The sequence below is a fragment of the Crocodylus porosus genome, unplaced genomic scaffold (assembly GCF_001723895.1).
Source record: "Crocodylus porosus isolate Cpor-Errol unplaced genomic scaffold, CroPor_comp1, whole genome shotgun sequence".
Lineage (NCBI taxonomy): Eukaryota > Metazoa > Chordata > Crocodylia > Crocodylidae > Crocodylus > Crocodylus porosus.
The window spans coordinates 146,474,933-146,488,060 of record NW_017728906.1 but is presented as its reverse complement, the minus strand read 5'-3'; the positions used below and the strand labels follow the sequence as shown (position 1 = coordinate 146,488,060).

Below are 13,128 nucleotides of genomic sequence, written 5' to 3'. Positions count from 1 at the left end.
GGGAGTCACTGTTCCCCCGAGCACCGCCAGGAGTGACCAGGAATAATGGTCACAAGCTGGCAGAGGGTAGGTTTAAGTTAGATATCAGGAGGTGCTACTTCACGGTCAGGGCGGCTAGGGTCTGGAACCAACTTCCAAGAGAACAACCCCTGGGGGTGTTTAAGAGGAGGTTAGATGAACATCTTGCTGGGGTCGTTGCTGGGCAGTGTTCTTTCCTGCCATGGCAGGGGGTCGGACTAGATGATCTGCTCAGGTCCCTTCCGACCCTAGAAACTATGAAACTACGAAGACCCTGCCTATATGCCTGAACAGGGACTTGAACCTTGGAGCCTCAGATTAAAAATCTGAAGGTCTGCCAACTGAGCTACCCAGGGCACACAGGAAAGCCGCCTCCCTCCCTTTTTTTATCCTAAAAAGATCCGATCAGACATGGCCTAAAGTATACGTATTTTTGCCTTGATGTATTATTAGGTTTTAAACAGCCAGTGACCATCTTTAGTGACAAATTGTATATCTAACTCTTCATTGGCTAAGTTAATTTCACTGATAATACATCCTTAAAGAGATTACCCATCTGATTTCATATAGAACTTCATACTGGATTAGAAACCAAAGTAAAAAACTGCTTTCGTTTTATAGTTTCAATATGAGCCCTCAAAGTTCTTGTGTTTTTATTTAAAACTCTTCCTTTACACTTCAAGAAATTACTTGTTTGTAGTCATTTATGAATAAACATAATGTCAAAGCTGTAGACTGGCAACCTGAGGGAAAGCTTTCAGGTGGTTTAAATAGCATGCTCTCTTTTTGTATACAGGTGGCTGCTCCTTCATTTTCAGAATTAATGATTTAAATTGAAAGGGGTTAATTCAATCGCAGTTCCTTTCTAGGTTGAGTGGTCTTTCAGTGAGATATTTCTAGGACAGGAGAGTCCAACTGGGAGCTCATGGACCATGTACAGAGCATAAGAGGTTAATTTGGTCCCCATGCTCCCAACCAGCTGCTCCTCATAGAATCATAGAAGTTGGGTCGGAAGAGACCTTGTAGATCTTCCAAGTCCGACCGCCTGCCTGGGCAGGAGAAAAAGCTGGGCTCAAATGATCCCAGCCAGGTAGGCATCAAGCCTCCTCTTAAAGACTCCCAGGGTAGCAGCCAGCACCACTTCCCTTGGAAGTTGGTTCCAGATCCTAGCTGCCCTAACTGTGAAGTAGTTCTTACGGATGTCTAATCTAAGCCTATTCTCCAACAACTTGTGGCTGTTATTCCTTGTTATGCCAGGGGGCTCTAGAGGAAACAAGGTCTCTCCCAAACCCTTCTGGTCCCCCCTAGTGAGTTTATAGACTGTCATCAGGTTCCCCCCCAGCCTTCTCTTGTGAAGGCTGAACAGGTTCAGGTCCCACAGTCTCTCATTACAGGGTCTGCCCTGTTGTCCCCGGATCATCTGGGTGGCCCTCCTCTGGACACTCTCAATGTTGTCCACAACCCTCCTGAAGTGGGGCACACAGAACTGGACACAGTACTCCAGCTGTGGCCTGACCAGTGTTGCATAGAGAGGGAGGATCACCTTCTTGGCCCTACTTGACGTGCACCTGTGGATGCACGACAAGGTCCGGTTAGCCCTACCAACCGTGGCCTTGCATTGTCGGCCCATGTTCATCTTGGAGTCAGTAATGACTCCAAGATCCCTTTCTGCCCCCATGCTCTTAAGCAGGGAGTTTCCCATCTTACAAGTGTGCTGCTGGTTACTACTGCCCAAATGCAGCACCCTGCACTTGTCAGTATTGAAACGCATCCTGTTTATGTTAGCCCACTCCTGTAACCTATCCAGGTCTTGCTACAGTCTTTCCCTCCCTACTAGCATGCTCACCTCACCCCAAATTTTGGTATCATCAGCGAATTTAAACAGGTTGCTTTTCACCCTGTCGTCCAAATGGCTGATAAAGAAGTTGAAGAGCATGGGCCCAAGGACCGAGCCCTTGGGGACTCGGCTGCCCACTTCCCCCCAGGTTGAATATGACCCATCCACCACCACCCTCTGAGTATGACCCTTGAGCCAATCTGCAATCCATCTGACTGTGTAGGCATCAATGCCACAGTTGCCCAATTTTTTAATGAGGATGGGGTGGGAGATGGTGTCAAAGGCCTTGCTGAAGTCCAGAAAGACTACATCCACAGCATCACCTGCCTCCAATGCTTTTGTGACCTGATCATAAAAGGCAATCAGGTTGGTCTGACATGACCTGCCCCTAATGAAACTGTGCTTGTTGCCTTTGAGCATCGTCTCTGAGGCCAGTCCACTGCAGATGTGCTCCATGATGATCTTCTCAAAGAGTTTTCCTAGGATTGAAGTAAGACTGACGGACCTATAGTTGCCTGGGTCCTCCCTCCTCCCTTTTTTAAAGATGGGGACCACGTTGGCTATCTTTCAATCATCTGGCACCTGGCCCGAGCACCACAAGTGCTCGTAAAGCTGTGCCAAGGGCCCTGCAATAACCCCTGCTAGCTCCCTCAACACCCTGGAGTGGAGAGCATCTGGACCCACTGATTTAAACACATCCAGCTCCTCCAGAAGCTCTCTAACCCAGTCCTCCCCAGCCTGAGGTCGGGAGGAGTTCCCCTTGAGTCCGTCTTGCATCACGGTGGGGAAGTCCCGGTCCCTGCTCAAGAAAATGGAAGTGAAGAATTTGTTAAAGAGGTCTGGTTTCTTCTCTGGTGCAAGATTGCCCAGAGGATCTTGCAGGGGTCCCACATTTCCTGGTGGTTTCTTTATTCTCCCTATATATTTGAAAAGGACTTTTTGTTATCTTTGATTTTGGATGCAAGTCCTAGCTCTATGTCCATCTTAGCTTTCCTGACAGCTCCCCTACAGGCTTGAGCAGAGGAGGTATACTTCTCTTTGGAGACAGCACCCCCCTTCCACCAGTTGAACGCTGCCTTTTTGGCAATATGCATTCCCTACAGCCTTGGTGAGCCAGGCAGGCTTTTGGGCACTCCTGCCCCCCTTGCTTTTTGTTGGGATGGTCACCCCTTGTGTCCGAGTATTGTCTCCTTAAGGAATGACCACTCATCTTGGACACTGAGCTTCCTGCTCTCAAGAACCCCAGCGCCTCTCCCACTAATCTCAACTCGTTGAAGTTGGCCCTCTTGAAGTCTAGGGGTACCACCTTGCTGCAGGCCCTTGACACCCTGTGCTGAATGGTGAATTCCAGCAAGTGATGATCGCTATCACCCGGGTGGTCAAGAACCTGGAGGCCCCTTACCAGGTTGTCTCCTGTGGCCGGGACCAGGTCCAACAGGGCATTTCCTCTGGTGGGATTGTGCACCTCCTGAATTAAGTGGAGGTCCTGTATCTCGGCCAGAAACCTCCTGGAACAGTCCGACCTGGATGACTTTTCCTCCCAGTAGATATCTGGGTAATTTAAATCACCCATGACAACTACATCCCTTGCCTAAAGTGTCTCTGCAAGCTGGCCCGAAAATTCCCAGTCCAGCTCCTCCCCTTGGTTGGGAGGTCTGTAGTAGACCCCCACTGTTAGATCCCCCTCCCCATTGCCCCCTTGTATCTTGACCCAGAGCACTTCTGCTTACCCCTCTGACCCCATTTTGCTGGGGTCCTCCATCGCTTCTGTGCCAGCAGCAGCCGGGATCTTCAGGCTTCCCTTCCATCCTCTGGCTTCCTACCCCACCCCAGAGAGTGGGGCAGAGTGGCACAGTGCAGTCCTGTATGTCAGCAGAGCCTATCGTCTGGGGTGCTTGCAAGGCATAGTGCACTGGGGTAGCTTGCAGCTAGGGAGCTGAGGGCGAGGTCCAGATGCTGTGCATGGAGTGCAGTGGGCGCCTGTGTGTGTATTGTAGCAGAGGGATGGGGGGCACTTGTGTGTGTGGTGCAGTGGGGGTCCTGTGGTTTGTGCTGGTGCAGCCATTGGCATGTGAGGCCCCCAGCTGCTTAGAAGCTGAACAGCCCAACTTTTAAGGGTTGAGGAAAAGGGATGAGAGAGTAGTTCAAATGATCCTTGACCACTGCAAGAAAACTAGTGAGGATGTTACATGGCTGTAGTGGTTATACATATGGTTTCATCACTCAGTTTTCTCACTAAATTTCCCTTGCATTTCTAATTGGATCTAGTGACATGATTAATAAAAATGAAAGGGATTAGAGGAAAAAAAATCGTTTTTAAATTTGAAGATAGTCATTTTCACTGTTCTCTTACCTACTTATCTCGTCTGTGCGAGGTTTTTGTCCTGCACGAGGGGAGAGAAATATGCTTAAAAATAGTAAAATGTGACTGTGAAATCCAATTACTGTGTGCTTGTACCTGGGGCTGGTGTAATATCATTTTAACTAACTCCTCTTTCATGTTGATAGAAAGTTTTTAACAAGCAATATTAATTTTTACCTCTTCTAGGATATTGCATGTGGAAGAATAGATGCTGTAGTAGAGCAAACATAGGTAATCTTTCAAAGGAGCACCACTGTGATTTCTTGTATGTGGCAGACGGCCAGCTCTCCAAACAAGAGTGGCTCCTCTGGAAAAGCAAGCTAGACTACTGTGCCTTGAAGTTGCACATATACAACTGAGGGCAAAACCTGGCCCAGCTCCTTTAGTGGAGACTGCTGGTCTGCTGTCCAGTTTTGTGCTACCCATTATGTTGACAGTTGATGATGTTTTTTTAAATTGCTTCTGTAAACTACTCCTGTCTACAACTATAATTTGTTCAAACAAGTACCAGCTGGGCATTAAACATATGAAAGCCCTGTCCATCTAGTGATGCAATGCTAACAGTGTTCAGTGCTGGTGTAGCTTGAGAATTGGAGTTACCTGCAAAGAGAATCATAGAAAGAATCAAAAAAATTTACACCACAGTTGATATGATGCTAGATTAAGTGTGGCAGATTATATCCAAATTGTGAGAATTCCCTTCATGGGCTCTTCATACAATATACAGTTTTAGGCAAAACACGTAAGTTATGCTATTGACAAACTGAGCCCTGTTCTATTAATGTACTGTACATGGTTTGGTTTTTTTTTCAAGAAAAGAAAATGAGAAACCTTAGACAGGAAGTGAAGTGACTTCAAGTCGCTATTTGATTGTATAGTAGACTGTTTATGGCATTCTTACCATCACCAACACTGAACTTTGTAACAAAAAGTGTATTTATTCTAGTAACCAGCCAAAGCCAACATTGGAAGAATAAGAAGTGCCTTTTAAAAAGTAAAATGCAGAAATTTTAATTGGTTTAACATAGCCATAATCTAGGAAGCAGCTAATTTAAATCATTTAAAAATGTATTATGGAGGCTTTTACATTCTAGCTCACCAAAAAAAAAATCCTTATTTGATAAAATGTTTTTCTGAATTTGTACTTTTAGGGATGTTCATACTTTTTTCATAGTCCTCATCTAAAAACAAGTTGTAATAGACTATTAAATAGATGCCAGTTGGACCATTACTACGTTAGAAGACACCAGGACCTGATTGTGCCAATATAATTGTGATAATATAATAGGGAAAACTGAGGTTTTGCAGAGGTTTCTAGTAACATGAGGCTGCATAGTCAGGGTAAGTTGGTATAGTAGTATGTTATGTGTATTATGTGTATGAATTCTGAAGCATGTTGTTATCTCAGTACTTTAAGACATCTGTTACATGCTGTAAATCCAGCAATACTGGAAAGTGTGCAGTTAATTAGCACTGTCAAGATGCCCAGGGTGTGGATAAGGTTAGAACATCATTATTGCTTGTAATAGAAAAAGTGTGCATATATAAAGAGTGAAACAGTACTGGCTGAGACAGTAACTGGGTCAGTGCCATTCCACTCAGCACACAGTCCACAGATTCACTGCGATGCTGCACCAACACAGTGTTGGTGGAGCCACTGTCACAGTCTAATATACGTTTTACTGCATTTTAGTAAAATGTTAATGGCAAGTTTCATGAAGCATGAAATGTATAGATTTTTATTTTTGCAGTATGTAAGCATCTCTAGTTAATTTATGAGCAAGAAAAAGATAAAACTGGATTGAATTCTAGAAGTAATGTACCAAGGCATCGGTTTCTTCTGTGTTGTTTTGAAGACTGGGCATAGGATCTATATACAGAACCCAACTTTTTAGTATAATGTTAAACAAATTTGGTATTTATTTATAAATAAGAGGGGTAAATAATACCAGAGCCATATACTATTTAAGCTTCTCTGACTATTTTAAAGCCTTGATTATGATGATTTTTTTCTGCTCAGGTCACCCCAGGCTTTACTTATGGTCTTGTCTTACCACGGAGTTGCACCAGACATGAACAATAGTAGTAAAATTAGTGCACTTTGTACATGTTCAGTTGTAGGTCTTTTTAACCATATATAAAGTCTCACCACACAGGGGTCTGCATCAGTTGAGCCAAATTAATTTTTAACCAGTTTCAGTTCAGCCAGTGCATGTTCTGTTTTTAGATAAGACTGAAAATGGAAAGGAGAAATTTTCTCATAGATCTTGTGTACACACACAAGCTGTACTAGTTCTGTTAAAGGTTTGATGCATGGGTTTCAACCTGGCCAGATTGTTTAAACTGAGGTAAGAATGGCCAGATACAAATTTGCTCCAGTTATTTAAACTTACACTTTTAGCTAAACTGGATGTATGCATGTATTATAACCAGATTCTAGATGAATGTTCTAGTGTCTAAGTTTCACTACAGTGGTGCTAAGGCCCTAGGAACGAGAACATAGGACTGGTAGTAAGATGCACATTGTTAAAGATCATGAAGTTTTCCCAGCGGAAGGGGACAAAGGTACCTTGTGACAAGTTTACATGTGTTATCCTTAATGAACAGCATCTCCTTTCCCCTCATTGCACATAAATTTCCCTTTGAGAAAACCTGTGCCCAGGAATGACTGTAGCATTCATACAATTATTTTGTACAAGAGAAAGAAGCATTATCTACAATATTTACAATGTTTGCTCTGCCCAAAATTGTTTGATATCTTGATTATAAAAAACATGGGAAGGATAGCATGGGAAGTTTTGGGGAGGGAGGGGAATATATACAAAAAGGAACAAATTGCTTTATTTTTTCCTTCTTTGGGGAAGGAAGGCAAAGGAAACATAGGGACAAGAAGTAGGTTGCTCTTACTTTTAAAAGAATGTTAGCTTTTCCTGCAGTAAAAGTATTCTAGTCATAGGGTATCTGCAAAGGCAGGATATTTAAATGAGCTGATGACCTTTGCACTGAATCTGAAGCAACACAAGAATCAGGCAGACCTTACAGGAGCTTAAGCCTCTTTAAAACTTATTGTAGCTGAAGAGAAAGGTAAGACAAACCTGGAACTCTAAAGAATGCTTTCTTAGTAGTAGTACTAAAAATGTAAGAGCTAAAAATAAATTAAAAAGTTGGTTATTGTTGACTGTCCGTCCAACTGCTGTGATAAAATATTAACTTGTTGTACTAGGTACTGCCTTTTTAGAGCAAACAGAATAGTTGGTTATTGTTAGTGCTTGCTAAGTCAACATCGTAAAAAATTCTCTGGTTATCTGGAAACTGCCTTATTCAGGATATTTGTTAGTGATGCTGTTTGGGTTAAAAATCATATTCCTCACCTGGTTCAAACTAATTAAAACAAACAAAAATCTGTGAGTGCTGTTTATATCTGGCCCTATATATCAAGTTGGCTTAATGGACATAGGCTAGGTCAGTTTTCCTTTTGCTTTTGGACTCTCACCGTGAATCTTGTGCGTTAGCCCAACATTTGCTGGTTAAGCTTTAAGGTGATTTCCATGCCCTGCCACAAAACAAAAAAAAAAACAAAAAACCACTGCTGAAAACACAGATAGGTTGGGAGGTTTGGATGTACAAAATAAAGTGCCTCAAAGATAGTTCAGTGAAAAAAAGCTGCCATGTGGAAACCACACAATCCTGTTAGCTGTAATGAGGCCAGATGAGTACTGCAAACCAGCAGTTCAAAATATGGTAGCATTTTGCCATTGTGTTACAGTAACCAGTCCTAGGGATAAATCTTCAATTGTCAAAGAATTTAAAGAACTTTAAATGTCTTTACAAATATCACTAAAAGTGTTAATTAGTAATTATGATATTACTTTTATAATATTTTTAAAAAATCAGCTTTAAGAACATGCCACCTTTTCAATGCATCAGAAAATCTTATTTACTACCAGCTTCCCTTTCTCATGAGGTCAAAAAGTTAACTTTTTGTTCTAGGCATCCTTATTAGCTCATTTTGTAGTATATAAGTATGCTAATATACTAGAGGTTATTATGCTTATAAGCATTCCTTTTTGCCTAATGCTGCAGGAAGTTAAATTTAGTTATACATCACGAAAGTTTCTCTTTGTTATGATCTGTGACTTTTTTGCTTTAATAAAACTTCTGTTTTGTACATAAAACACAGATGAACATTCAGGGTTAAAAAGAATATTCAAGTTCTATGTAAATGTGTTTTGGGCGCAGTGTCAACATCCCTGCCACCCCAGTTTTCTTAGGAAAACATAAAATCCTGCCAATGTATGTTGCAAGATATGACTGATGCGACTTACAAAGAAGCAGCAACTTTATAAAATGTTGGCTGCATAATATTGTTGGAATCTGAAATGGAAAAGACTTTCAGTCATATTGTAGGTCTCTCTGCCAGTACTACAAAATTTAGTAAGCTGCAGATCCTCCTGCAACCATTCAGATAGGGTTTTGAATAAACATAACTTTGTATTTTTTTCCTTTGTTTGGATGTTTTGGATTAGCAGAGTGTTTGTCAAGGGTGGCGCCCTGAATCATGTTTCTCTGGTACCATATGGTGCCAAGCTGTTTCTGTCAAATGTATTTAAGACACGGTTAGGCAAAATATGGCCCGCGAGCTGGATACTCTCTGCGGCTGCCCCCACAGCACTCTGCTTGGCCCAAGCCCTCCTACTCCCACTCGAGGTAGCCCACACTGCCCCAGCCTCGGCTTGTGTGCATAGCTTCCCAGGGCTACGCTATGCAGCTATGTAGGGCTGCTGTCAGTATGGCTGCAGCTGCCTAGGTGCTGCTTGGCTCCCCCTGCCTCCAGCAGAGCTGGGGTCCTGCACATTGGGGCAGGACCCTCTTGGCGTCCCCACCCCACACACACACCTGGAGCAGTGCAGCAGAAGCAGGAGGACGAGCAGCTGGAGCTGGGGAGAACTGAGCAGCGCCCAGGTGGTGCAGCCACACTGGGAAGTTGTGTGCACTGGCCAGGGTGAGGCCAGGTGCAGGCAGGAGTCCAATGTGGGGTGCCCTGGATAGGAGCGGGCAGGGCTCAGCCCCAGGCGAAGCGCTGTGGGGGCAACTGCATACTGCACCTGCACTGCTCCGGCAAGTGCATGCGCCCCCCTGCCCCTCTACCTTCCTCTTCCCACTCCCAGCTGGCTCCCAGGACCTAGTGCTCAGGCAGCCCCCTCCCACTTGCACATCCCTCCTGCCCCAACACACACCCCACATCCACACCCCCTACCTCCCAAGTGCACACAACCACACACCTAGATACCCTCCTCCCCATCTCCCAATATACAAGAGTAAGAGTTAATTTTGAGCTATTATAGAATTGCCTCTATACACATTACTCAAAAAACATAAATCAGGACAAAAATGATTTTTTGAAAGAAAATTAAAATATGTTGCAATAGATGCTTAAATTTAGTGTGTGAATTGTTTTTATCTATAACTTGTTAAAATTGTGGCTTCTGAAAAATGTTGTCCATTCACCCCTTGACAGTTCACTAAAGCTCGTTAAGTGGCCTGCCAGCTGAAATAATTGCTCACCCCTGAATTCAGCCACTGGCTTCCAGTTAACTTCTGATGTCAGTTTAAAGTTTTGATCCTAATTCTCAGAGTAATAAATGGATCAAGCTACAGCTATACCAAAGACCTAAGTTTGATCTATGAATCACTGGGATGGACAATACGATTCTCAAACATGGAACTCCTGTGACTAATGGGGTAAAGAAGCTTCTGTCAAAGGAATCCAGAGAAGATCAGATGAATCCAGAGCCTTGACCATATTTATGAAACATTGCTAAGCTGCTTGCTTAAGAAACTTTTTCTGCCTTAAAGGGTGCTCATAATTCGAACTGCTCTTTTATTCACATATTTCTCTCAGTGCAGTTATATCTCTGGCAGAGTTCTGACCCTAGCAAGGGAAAAGGGCCAGGGACTCCATGAAGTTCAAAAGGGATTTTCCTTTTCCTGTTGGTTTTATATAGAAGGTGCTCAGCTACTATACTCTTGGATGACATTATTACATTCTGAGAAAATAGATGATGCTGTTTATTTTCAGTGATTTTGTTCTGTTGACAGTTAAGCTAGTGAACACGTGGCTTAAATTTGGTTTTGCTCAGTTTTATACGGTTACATCAAAGCATTTGCCTGCTGAGAGTGGAGATTGTCACAAGTCATGCTTACACCTAGATGCACTGTCTGACACAACCTTAAACAATTTCTCTCCTCCCCTCTTATGTCCTTAAACAGAGATGGTCAACTTTCTGGCCAATTAATTTAAGGAAATGAAACTTTCTCATACCATCAAGTGCTGGGGGTTGTTCTGAAACGAAGCAGAGGAATTTACCTTGTGGGGACTTTTTAGGAGGGGTGTATGTGTGTGGAGGAGGATGTAGGGTGGGAATTTAAATATTTTGTTGTGGATATAGTCCATATACTCATTACAGAACCAAGGAGTTTGGTTACAGCTACTCCAAATTTTGTTTTGTCTGGTGCCTGATTCTTTGCTTGCCAACGCCATGTTAGTTCTTACTATCAGTTTTATTTCTGCCACCACATACTTCGCCATTTTTTTTTCTACTTCATCACAGAATTACAGATATTAGATTGAAAAATCCTGTTACCTCGTTTCATCTGTTCTCTTGCAAGGCTTACAATAGTTTCATTTAATGTTTTTGGTATATTTCAAGTTCCGTGTGGATGAGTTCTCAAAGGGAAGTTCTAAGCAGCGTGGTTTCTACCACGAGCTATATTGTATACTGACAGCGAATCTCTTTTTCTTCGTTTGTTATGCCTGGTATCAGATATCAAGTACTTTTAACTGATCAGATGATCTGCTGTCTAATAGCTGATTTGCAGAAGGCTGCACACTAAAATCACTGGAATCATAACTTGTGTTAGCCTGGGCCATGTTAGAAAAGAACATGTGATCATAGTTTGATATCGTGTCTTGTGTGCCTCATGAAGCTGTGCTTCAGTAAGCTTGGGTAAGTCTCTAATCAAACTGACTGGTTTTCTCTGTGGCAATAACTTTTTTCCTCACCTTTTTTGAAAAAAGAAAAGTTGCAAGTTCCTGTGTGCACTGCTACTTATATCTGCATCTGGCAGACTAAAAGGACAAATGGATTATTTTATAATAAGAAAAAATTTTAAAAAAGCGGTAAAGGCAGGAAACACTTGTCATTTAGACTCAGTATCTTCATTTCTGCTTCCTGTCAGTTAAACCACTAGCAGAGGAACAGATGAACGAAGAGATGACTCTAGTTTGCAGCATGGACTGCTGTTGTGTAACAAAGCTGTCTTTTGAAGAAATTTGAATTAAATCTATTTACTTCTCATTTTTTACCATTCTCTTATTTATTGGAGATTGAGTAATGTACTATAATTGTCAAATGGTAGCTAAAGGAGTTGTTAGTAGAGCAGTAACTGTCTGAAGTCCACATTTTTTTCATCAGTGTTAATACAGCAATTATTTTGAGTTTGTTTGAAAAACTGCTGATGAGGTACAAGAAAGAGGTTACTAGGCCAGTAGTAAGATGCATTGGGGTGGCTTCAAATTAGGTGATAGGGTGAATGTCTGTTTCAAAGAACTGCAATATTGGCAAGTATTGTGATTCTCCACACCCCCACTCCCCTGAGATCCTGCAGTATTCATAGTGTTTCCCCTGCCCTTAAAGCAACAACTTTCATATTTAAAAAAAAAAAAAGCCTCATGCTAATGGAGAAAGTATGTGCACTCTGAAGGGTCAAAATTCAGAAAATGGAGAAAGCTCACATTTTGCATTTTTAAAAACTCTTATGACTTTAAAGGAAATCTCATGGTAATTTACACATATCACTGCTGCATAGTTAAGTTATTAAGCTTGCAGTTTGGACATTGAGTAGGAGGCACAAATGTTTTGCATTAGCAAATTCATATATTTTAATTAGAATTTAATTATAATCTCCCCTTAGGTAAATATACTATGGAGTTATTTTTATGGTAGGTTTTTATGGGCACTAACTGTTGACTGAAGTTCATTTTGGGGCAAATTTGCTGGAGGCTCTTCTAGTTTCATGTTCTTTGGGCAAATTAATTGTGACTCGGGTGTGGTAAAATTGTCTGAAACTTCTTGAAGGCCATGTCTGATGCTTTAGAAAACACAATAATTTGTAAGTTTAAATTGCAGGGAATTGGGCACATCTTAAAATCTTGATAATTATTTGAAAGTATTGGGATTCATTTCTGCCTTTGCTTTTCTTTCTTTTTTTTAATGCATGTGGTATGAATCCCCTAACAAGTTAAAAAATGGGTAATCAGCAGTTTTAGATTAGTGATATTCCTTTACTTGAAAGATAAAGTAGTTATCTGTATTCTTTAAAGCATAACCTCTTCTTTCAAAAGCCAGAGGATGTGGTATGGTTTCTCCCTTCATGCCCCCACTTAATACAATCCTGAAATTAATTTAATTTCCTTATGTTTATTGGATGTTTTGAGCTTATAGATCACAGTTGTCAACCAAGGGTACACGTACCGCTGGTGGTACTTGGGAAGGCCCCAGGGGGTACGCGGCAGCTGCATGGGAAACAGGGGTACTTGGGATATGCACCGCTGTGCGGTATCATGCAACGGTGGCAGGTGGTGGTGCACTTCCCAAGTACCCCTGCTTCTCCTGCTGCCACTTGCTGCCATGGCTAATTGCCACCGCTAAAGTACCCCCCACAGCTCATCAACCAGCTGCTGGGGATTCTCCTCCCCCCACCGCTTGTCAGCCACCCCTCCCACTCTTTTACGGGATAGAGTCCAGGAGGGGTATGCACCAGAAGGGGTACACTCCTTAAAAAAGTTTGAAAACTGTTATAGATCAAGTCTTAAGTACCAAAATAAAAAGGGAATTGGGAACAATGTAGT

At 42.3% G+C, this 13,128-nt stretch overlaps 1 protein-coding gene across 4 annotated transcripts in view; it reads left to right on the top strand.

Annotated features, from left to right (window-relative positions):
* ELF1 (E74 like ETS transcription factor 1) overlaps positions 1–13,128 on the top strand; it is a 115,293-nt gene that overhangs the window by 29,067 nt on the left and 73,098 nt on the right. Inside the window, exon 1 of one of the 4 annotated variants that reach the window (XM_019529831.1) lies at positions 7,235–7,301. The exons of the other annotated variants lie outside the window; for them this stretch is intronic. The gene's annotated coding sequence lies outside the window, so the exon portion shown is untranslated. Of the gene's footprint in view, positions 1–7,234; positions 7,302–13,128 lie in introns of those variants that run through there. 4 annotated transcript variants of the gene reach the window in all.